Genomic DNA, 10,990 nt, shown 5'->3' with positions numbered 1-10,990 from the left:
TCCCGCCTTCCCCAATTATCAATAAAAAAATTAAGAAAAACTAATATATATATTGTGTAAAAGAAAAAAAATTGACCCTCAAATTAAATCCCCAATCTTCTTCTTCTTCTCTGTCCAAACCTTTCCCACGTTGCCTTCCTCAACTACACATTCCCTGGCCAAGACCCTTTCTTCGATCGCCTCACCGTCCATCGCCTAGCATCGCTAGTGAGCCTTCTCTCTCTCTCTCTCTCTCTCTCTCTCTCTCTCCTCTGTCGAACTCTCTCTCTAACCCACGAAAAAGTAGATCCACCGCCTGAAGTTCTGATCTTTCTTTCTCTCTCTCTCACTCTCACCAATCTGCAAGTCATACGCCAGATCTAGCCATTGTGCAACTTAGTTCATGTTCATTAACCAATCTTGTTCTAACGGAAAAATCAGAGAGTAAATTTTTTCGGAGGAATAAAGGAGAGAGAACGAAATGGCGTCCTTTTTGCAGTCCTTCATCGATTTAAAGAAGAAAATTGGGGATTCATCGCCAGATCGACCTAACGCCTCCGTAATTATGGTAATTGAAACCCTAATCGTTTTTTTTTTCTAGGGCGTTGATTTCGAATTTTGTTCCGTGGAGATTGATTTTGGGTTGTGTCACTATGTTAGGTCTTCGATTCGATCTGTATGATCCATATTATGATATTGATGTGAATGAGGCTTTGAATCGACTCCCCAGGGAGGTTGTTGATGCGGGCAATCAGCATTTGAAGTGGGCCATGGACCTTTCCATGAAGCATCAGTACCTTCCTGATGATCTTCAAGTTTTTTCCTACTATAGATGTTTATCTCTTCCTTAGATCGATTCGAGCCTCACCGAAAAAACAGAAATGTGTTATATGTTTATCATAACCGAATAATCTTCAGTTTTATTTCTGTATTCAACATGCTCTTAATATAATTGTTGAGTGTGCAATATTCTCGAAATCTAGTATTTTTTTTATGGTTAAATTTCTATAATTTTTCATGGTCACTGGGAACTAACTCTTGATTGTATTGGGTTTTGTTGTTTTTCCCCAACTAAGCATAGGATGTTGAATTCTAAATAGTAGTTAGATGATTATTAGTTTGAATTATTTCATTCTTTTGGCAGGCCATGCAAACACCATTCAGAAGCTATCTCCAGGATATGCTGGCACTTATAAATCTTTCCATTATTTCATATCTCTCGCTTTATTATTTAAAGTGAAAAAAATTTGTGGTAAAAAAAGAGTGAAAAATGTCTGGTCGTGTTCATGGAAATGAGGCAGCTACTCTATATCGTAGTGTCAGTCATGGTTCTTAGAGTTTTGTATCTTATGACCTGTATTTGGGAGTTATTGATTTTGATATTATTTACCATCTGTTAGCCTAGATGGTATCTTGCTATGTACTTGCATTACAGTTGAATTGTTTATCTAGTGTAGTTCTAATTTTATTGAATTCCCCTTCAAGATTTCTCGTTCTGTCCTCTATTGTCTTTTTCATGATTTCAGGTTTCATGATCTAGATAGATATCAGCTTTTGGGTAATATATGTATGAATCCTGGATATGTTTTCTTTTAAAGTAAATAAATTACTTGTTAGGCCTTTGTTTGTGGTTGAATTCTTGATTTGTTCTGATTGTAACATTATACGAGTTTATACGAGTGATTTTCATGCACTACCACCAAATCTTCGCTGTTAATCCTAATTCTTATATTATTTTCAAAAACATTATACGAGCGAAATTGCTTTATCACATGCAAATAAAGTAAAATGTGTGGCAGTAATTTTTTTTTTATTTGATTAATCTGGATTCTTTGATTTTTATTTACTGGCGAGTATGGAAGGAAGGCTGGATAAAAATAAGATAGAGCAAGGTTGATGATTTGATGATCAGTGCAAAATAACCTACTCAATTGTTCTACTCGTTGTGTCAAATTGTTTAGTATTAATGTCTCAGCTTAGATGAATAAAATTTGTGTTAATTTAAACTGCATAATAGCAGAAAGTAGGGTCGCATGATGCTGCATATGCGTTCTACAACTCCTTTGATTTCTTGGAATACTACTTATTGAATAGTTGTGGGGATTGTGTGTGGCACATCCTATAACATCCCACATTTTTTTATTTTATTTAATAATAATGTAATTTTCAGTAACTTTATTAGTTGAAAATTCAGTAATTGCCCTTAGTTGGAGGGCATGTTTGGAATTTTAGATTTGAAGTATAAGTGCGAGAATTTAAGTGTTGACGTGAAAATTATTCAATTTTTGAAATTCAATTTGAAAACTAATGGCAGGAATTAATTTTCTTTTGAAAAGAAAAGGAAATAAATAGTATAAAGTAGATTAAGAAAATGATTTAAATGTAATTATATTATTTCCTTTTTAGTTATTATTATTATTATTATTATAAAATAAAAATAAAACCCATCCCTTCTCCCTCACCACATGAAAAACCCTCTCCCCCAAAATTTTCCTCCTGCCGGTCACGGACCCCCCTTCGCCGCACAAGCCAAACCCATCTTGTTGCCGTCTCCCTCACTGTCGGTCACGACCTCTCTTACTGCCGACCTCCTCACTACCGAAACCCGACGTCGCACGCTCGCCCGGCTGGAGAGTCGCCGTCGGGTGCACCGCTCGCCCAGCCGGAGAGCGACTGAGTTGCCGCCGCTCCTAGCCCACGAACGTCGTCGCCCGACTCCAGCCCCCTGACCAACCGCCCGCCACCGTCGATCAAACCTTCTGACCGCCGCGTGTTGCACCGTCTTCCAACAGCTTGACTTCTTAGATTTTTGGTAAGTATCTATTTTGGTGGTTGGGTTTCTTGAAAAATTTTGGCATGGCCACTCAAGTTGGATTAAGGATTAAATTAGTCACATTATTTTGATTTTAGATTTGAGCTTGAAATCACAGCAGCGACCTGTCCAGCGGATTCAAGACCATTCGTCAAGAGTTTTGGTTGAGAGTTATGGTCCTTATTATTGGTTGTTGAGCACGCTTTGATTACTGAATTAAGTTGACTTAACCCTTGTATCTTTAAGGTTCCAAGCTGTCGTCCATTGGGAGTTAAATCTGTTGGAAGGAGATTTGGAGTAGTTGTTAATCAAGTTCCTTCGGCAAGCTTTTGGGGTTTGGTTTTGAATCTGATGGTGTCGCAATTATTTATTGGACTGAAATTTTATTGGTTGTATTCGTATGGTAGGGTCGTTATTTCAAATCGCGGTCATCGTTTGGTTGTCGGAGATTTATCTGTGGAATTTCGATTAAGGTAAGTAATCTAACCACTAGAACTGCCCACAAAGCCAGGCTTTAGTTGTATTGCTAGCATGGTGAGTGTATGTTATGGTAAATTGTTAGCATATTGATTGATAGTATTGACCTGAATCAAATGTATGTTTTGGCACGAGTTCTGAATTTATTTAAATACACAATCGTTAGTTATGTGATGGTATTGTGTTTTCATATGTGCGACGTCTGATCTGCTTGGGTTGAGGCATACTTGTATGTTGTAGAAAATTATGATTGTTAAGGTTTACATGGAATGTTGTATAATATGTTTGTTGAGGATTATGTTGTATGTGATGGAGCCATGGTACCAAGGATTTCATGTATGTTTTGGAATTTTAACGATGTGATTCTTTTAGAAACGTGAGACTATATGGAATTATCCTTATTGATTAGTTAGGATGCTCAACCAGTTTTGTGTTTCCTTCGGGATTCACCAATTTGTGTTTCCTTCGGGATTCACCAATTTGTGTTCCTTCGGGATTCACCAGTTTGTGTTTCCTTTGGGATTCACTAGTTTTGTGTTTCCTTCGGGATTCACCAGTTTGTGTTTCCTTCGGGATTCACCAGTTTGTGTTTCTTTCGGGATTCACCAGTTTTTTGTTTCCTTCGGGATTCACCAGTTTTGTGTTTCCTTCGGGATTCACTAGTTTTGTGGGCATACTTAACTACAATAGGATAGGACTCAATCTCTTGTTTGTTTCATGTGCTTATATGCCATAGGTGGGTATCTAAAGGACATAGATGTCTAGCCTGACCCCAGTGGTGGGGTTACTTACTGAGTATTTCATGCTCATTCTTTCTTATGTTGACGTTTCAGGTAAGGGTAAAGATGCACCGGCGATGGTGCAGTGGAATTCGTGATCGTGCCACTGGGACTAGTTTTTAAGCTTCCACATCATGACATTTAGAGTCCTTATTTTTTTTTTTCTTAATGTTTAGTTTTACTGTCTTAAACTTATTATTAAGGATTATTTCTTTTATATACTTTTAATAGTCTTTACGAATTATGGGTACCCTATTATTGTTTTAATAATTGCATTTAATAAATGTCTTTTGAACTTCTCTTGTTTAATTAACATTTATTTCAACATAACTGAGCGTCGTTTTAAATTTTATACATGCATTTATTTTAGTAACGATCTAACCTAAGTCCTAGGGGGTTAGGTCGTTACACATCCTACCATTGCTTTCTACTTGATGTTGACCTATCTTATTCCACCAAATTTCATTCGATGTCTTGCTAGACTGTTGGTACATAGCTTCTTTAGCATTTTCCCTTTAAACTTTAGGGTAAATGACTTCGTTTGGTAATTAAACAATCTCATTTGTATTGATCTTTGTTGATATTTATCTTTATTAAACCGAAGAAAGCTGAATGAATGAAGCTAAAGGTAATTCTTTTCCCGCTTTAGGTATGTTTTGCAGGTAAAGAAGGAGAGAGCAGAACGTGAGGCATTGGGATAAATTCAGAAAATGCTTCTAGTTATATTGAAGAAGGAGCTAGCCATGCCATTGTTACTTCAATAAGTTCTTTTCTTTTATCTATTTACGATGATATTGCTTAATTTATTGCCTGAAATGGAGTTAGTGTAATGTGGTTCTGAAATTCTGGAACACTGAACCTTGTTGAGCTATTGTAGTACTTGAATATAGAAGATAATAAAGATTTCATTTGTCTTAAGTAAACTATTTTCGAACCGCCCACAATGGCTTTAAATGTTGTATGTTTCTTGGTTCTGTCGCAGTATGTGTTCAACAATGGACAAATGGATCTTACAAGGCTTAAAGATCTTGTTCGCATTGTTGGGAGACAGAGGCTTGCGTTGTATCTTAGTTGTAGAAAAAAAGTACTTCTTTTTATGTTATTGTTGCTGAGTTTAGAAGTTATCATGATTGATTAACATCCTAAGTTATGGTTAACCCTTTAGATGTAAAAAGTCACCAAAGTCATCTGCATTAAAACGAACAAAACATCTTGCAGCTTGGGGCGTCACTAACATTTGTCTATGCTCATACATTGATTAACATTTAGTTTCGATTTAGGAAGGTAAAATGCAATTGTGACAGATAGATGGCAGAAGTTCAGTGATGTATTTCTGTGTTGTATTTGCTTTTAGTTACATACAATTTGAATCTAATTCGTCTTTGGAATCTTGTTTAGATAATCTAAGATTGACCCTCGATAGCATCTTTTAGTTGGAGATGTTTTTTGTGGTTTCATTTGATTGAAGTCTTGTATCCATTGGTATGCTTTTTAGATGCTTGAAGTTTTGGTGTTGCTTTAGGGGGCTTTTTATTTTTTAGTTATATGGATAATGTAAAACTTTTTAGTTGAATATGCTAGTCTCGTACGTAAATTATTTATTTTTTACATAGTACTAGCTTTAATTTAATAAATGGACGTAAACTTATGTTGAATTTATCTTTTTTTTTTTCCTTTTTGTAGTTCAATACAAAAGATGCATGTACGCAATGAAAGATCGACGTAATTTGGACCCAATGGACAAGTTTTATTGGCCGATTTGTGTAAAGATGTAATTCTTGTTTTTTGTCTCAATAGAATGAAAATGCTAGCTTAGAATGAATGTAAATTTATCTAACCATGATCTTTGTGAATGGAATTAGTACTAATATGATATTTGTGAATGAGAGAAATGATGGCTTGGTGTAAGTATTCTATGAAAGTCTGGTTCTGGTATTGTGATTCTTGTTTATGGATAAATTCATAGGTGGAAGACATGATCTGTTTATTATTGGAAGCTGTATTCGTGGTATTGTGATTCTTGTTTATTCATGGAATTAGTACTAATTGATATTTGTGAATGAGAGAAATGATGGCTTTGGTGTAAGTTGTATTATATGAAAATCTAGTTTTGGTATTATTTTGCAAATTTTGGTGGATAAATTCATAGGTGGAAGAAAAATATTGATGAGTATATGTAATGGATTGGAAATATTGATTCTTGTTTATGGATAAATTCATAGGTGGAAGACAAATATTGATAGGCTCGCCAAGCAAATTTTTTTATACTTTTTAATATAAAGCACAGACATTTCCTGACCCAACACGAGACATATAATGTCGTTTTTAACTTATTTAACCAAAAAAATGGATTCGGCAATGGAATTTAAAAAAAAGGACAAATTCGGGCTTCAATGTCGGTTAAGAATTAAAATAAAACAGGCTTTAATGTCGATTGCAATCAACATTAAAGACCTTTAATCACTAAAGACCTTTAATGTCGATTGCAACCAACATTAAAGACCTTCAATATCATGACCTTTAATGTCGGTTGCAACCGACATTGAACTGATATTAAAGACCTTCAATGTCGATTGCAACCGACATTAAAGACCTTCAATGTCAGTTGCAACTGACATTGAAGGCTGTGTTATTAGTGTTATTGAGGCCCTTTAATGTCGATTTAAAACTTAAAGGCAACAGACATTAAAGGGCTTTAATAACACTATCTTTAATGTCGGTTGGCAACCGACATTAAAGCCCAAATTTCTTCTAGTGTCTGAAAATCCAATAAGTTGTTATTGAATATATGAATTGCTTCTTTCATTTTAGAAATTTATCCAATAAACTAAAATATCCATGACTATTACAGTACTTAGTCTTTATAAGAGACATAAAAGTGGATCAGATTCGAGTAAATAGTCAAAATGATCTATAGTATATAAATAAGGTTGGGTGCCTTATTCTGGTAACACTATTGGATGTGGCCCACTCTATAGTTGTTACAAAGAGTTGTAAAGTGCTACAGACGAAGTGATCCTAATTCGTACACGTTATGACATGAGGAGTAGGGGTATCCTATGCAATGGGTTTCTACAAGATCGGACCACGAAATCAGTCACTCTTACTTTATAACGTTGTTTACTGTTTAAGGCTGACTATTTCAAAGCGATGACCTAGGTAACTTGACCTTAATCCTGAGCTAACTATGAACTCCGATTTATTTAAGATTATCCTTAGATTTGCATAGGTGAGGGTTGGCTCAACAGCATCGGCTCAATAAACCTCCATTTCAAGGGTAAGAATGGGTAGATAGCTGGGGACATAGGGTGCAAGATGGAATTCAATCCTACCCGCTTTCAGAGATAGTAGAGAGGTTGTTCCCTTAAGTGCTGACTTCGGGTCTTGAGCAAGGGGCCCCACCCTCTCATTGGCCTGAGAGGACTCGATTTATTGATCGGATCACAAACCAATTGTTCATTAGAGGATCAGTGGAACTTAAGAAACAAGAGATAATCTCGGGGGTAAAACAGACTTTTGACCCAGTCGTTATTACGAACAACCTGTGAAGGGTTAACTTACTAATGATGGTTACAACAAGTGGACATAATATATCTACAGTGAAGGGAATGCAACTATGGGCTTTAGTGGAGTGACCCATTAGTTAACGAATGGAGGTTAATTTGGTGTACAAAGTTTAGACAATTAATCTCGGATCGTTGGAGCCCATGATCTGTAGGTCCAAAGGTCCCCCTACTAGCTCGTAAATGGATTAGCCTTAGATTAGCATGATAAATTAATTTGAAACATTCAAATTAGAATTAAGGAAATTAGTAATTATATGTGATATAATTACGTGTTTAATTTTGGAATTAAACGGAATTGGAGAATCAATTAGTATTTAAATATGATTTAAATATTAAATTCATGATGTGGGGATACATGATGGTGGAATTTGTGTAAAACTAATTTAATATTTATATTAAATTAGTTAGAATTAATTAGATTGTTTAATTAATTATTTATTATTAATTTTATTAGAAAATTAATTTATGAAATTGATTTTGTAAAATTAATAAAGTTTTAATTTTGAAAAACAAAATTGATTTTAGAAATCATTTTGAAAATCAAAATTTGAAAACACAAAATGGAAAAAGTGGGAGAACTCCACTATCACCTTGAAGGAGCTCACTCAATTCCCACTTGATTCTTGATTGAATCTTCCAAGCATGAGGTGTTCTTCATGCAACCTTCTTCTTTGCATGATGGTCTTGCAATAAATAGGAAAGATTGAGCTGAGAATCGAGCATGCAAACTGTTTGAACTTACTGAAGTTTTGTTGAAAACTTGTGAGGTTGAAGAATGTGTTCTTCAAGTTGCATCAGTGAGTTTCTTCTCCAAATTCCCTTCATTCAAGCTTATTTTGAGTCCCACAACTCAATTTAAGGCTCCAAGAGAATAGTAGGGAAGGCCTTGAGGTTGTTCACAATAAGATTTGGAGAAGATTTGTAGCTGAATTCGAGTTTCAAGAGGTTCTACAAAAGTATGTCTTAAAACCCTCTTATTATTGTATGAGCATGCTTTATTTATAACCAAAATTAATGAAATAGAATGTTTATCGATCCTTGTTGCTTCTACTGCATGCTGATATACTCCTTCAATATCATCTATGGTCATCCTAGTGAAATGTAAGTTTCTACTATTAACAGTGTTATATAGTAAGACTATTCACTTCGTGGTCCGATCTTATACAAACCTTTTTGTATAGAACACCCTTGCTCACATGTCTCTACATAAATGATCAGGATTATATCATTTTTAGAACTTTAAAAAAATTGTAACATCTACAAAGCAAGTCGTATTCATAGCGTCACCAAGATATGGTACCTAATCTTATCTATCTACTACAGACTGTTCAGGTTATCACTTAAACATGATCCAAATGTATGTCTCCACATACACATTTAAGCTACAGAAGATAACCTTAGAAGTTTTTTTTATTGATTTTGTGGGTTAATGCTACTAAATGTCAAATAAAATACCTTAGATTTTATTAAATAAGTAAACTATTTGTACAATACAATTACAAACTATAGAACCCACGAGATTTAGGACATTAACCCCAACGATCTCCCACTTTTCCTAAAACTAGTGGTGTACATCATAAAAGTACACAAAACAAGAAACTAGGGCATAATATGTGCCTAGTACAAAATCTCCCACTTGCCCTAGACTAGATGTGGCATGTCTCGTAGACCCATACTTTGCCGGTGACCCTTAAATAGTCCTGGAATTACCCCATTAGGTTGATCTATAAGATCTCAAACTGAATTAAAGCACATAGACTCCATTTTAAGATCCATGCCTTTTGTCCATTCATCTTTGTCAACATCCTCCATTGCCTTCTTATAAGACAATGGATTCTCAACATCGCCATCGGCTATGATAGCTAGGGTTTGTTTTAAACCCATATAACGTATAGGTGGGTTTGCAACCCTCCCACTACGTTGAGGCTCCCTCAATGTTTGAGGTGGATGTGACCTACTAGATAAACCAACTTCAATAACTCTTGTTGAGGTATTGAGCTCTTCAATAATTCTTATTGAAGGTTCAGTAGTTTCATTGGAAAGTTAACTTAACACTATCTTACTGCAGGGCTTATGCTCCTTTATTGGTTCTCTTCTAAAAAAGTAGCGTTTGTCGATATAAATACTTTATTATCTTTAGGATCGTAGAAGTAATCACCTCTTGTTCCTTTGGGGTAACCTACAAATAGGCACAATTTTGAATGAGGTTCCAAATTCTTAGGATTTTCCCAAGCACATGCGCTGGGCAACCTCAGATCCTGAAATGGTGTAAACTACCTTTACGATCATTCCATAACTCCAAAGGAGTTCCAGTAACACTTTTGGATGGAACAAAGTTCAAATGTAGGTTGCAGTCTGTACTGCATAACCTCAAAACAAGTTAGGTAAGAAAGCATAACATATCATATATTGAACCATGTCTAACAGGGTTCTATTTCTCTTTTCTGATACACCATTCTGCTAAGGTGTACTAATTGCTAAGAGTTGGGATACAATTTTATGTTCTATCAAATGTTCTGGAATTTCATATCCATGTACTCTCTACCTCAATCAGATCGAAATGTTTTAATTGTTTTATTTAATACATTTTCAACTTCAACCTTGTACTCCCTGAACTTTTCAAGGACTTTAGACTTATGTTGTATTAAATAAACATACCTATATCTAGAATAATCATCAGTAAAAGTGATGAAATATTCAAACCCTCCTCTTGCCTTAACATTCATCGTAGAGGTCTAAATGTACAAGCTCTAAGGGTTCTTTGGTTGTGTGACCTTTTCCAACCAAATATCTTTTAGTCATTTTGCCTTCAAGGCATGACTTACATACAGGTAAAGAATTTTCTTCTAACTCGCTTAAAAGTCCCTTCTTAACCAGTCTCTCAATCCTATTGAGATTTATGTGTCTTAATTCTTAGGTGCCAAAGATGGGCATTTTCTTTAGGAAAATTTTTTTGTCTTTTATTCTGAGTTACCGCGATCTTATATAGTTCAGTATTTATGAGAGTTTTTGCTATTAACGGTCTTAGCACACAAAAATTATCTTCGAGATCTGCAAAACAAATATGTACTCCATTCTTGTTAAAAAAAAAAAAAAAAACTTTATTTATATTAACATTTAAAGAGTAATTTTGTTCAACCAAACATTTTACAGGTTCCTTTTCAAGCCTGGAACCACATATACATTATCTAATAAAATATATCATTTCTATAAGTAGAGCCGAAGTCCTCCCACTATCATAGCTAAGACGACGTGTCCAGTTCCACCATCTCACTAGCCTCCAGTTGCTGCCAGGAGCTAATTCCCTGAAATGAAGAACAAGCATGATTAGTGGCTCCCAAATCAATTATCCAGGTCGAACCATCATTCTCCATTAA

At 35.1% G+C, this 10,990-nt stretch overlaps 1 pseudogene; it reads left to right on the top strand.

Annotated features, from left to right (window-relative positions):
• Positions 1 to 460: 460 nt before the first annotated feature.
• LOC120073625 lies at positions 461 to 4,748 on the top strand (annotated as a pseudogene).
• Positions 4,749 to 10,990: the final 6,242 nt, after the last annotated feature.

The sequence above is a fragment of the Benincasa hispida genome, chromosome 1, assembly GCF_009727055.1.
Source record: "Benincasa hispida cultivar B227 chromosome 1, ASM972705v1, whole genome shotgun sequence".
Taxonomy (NCBI): Eukaryota; Viridiplantae; Streptophyta; class Magnoliopsida; order Cucurbitales; family Cucurbitaceae; genus Benincasa; species Benincasa hispida.
The sequence above is the reverse complement of the archived record's forward strand: the minus strand, read 5'-3'. Positions and strand labels throughout refer to the sequence as shown.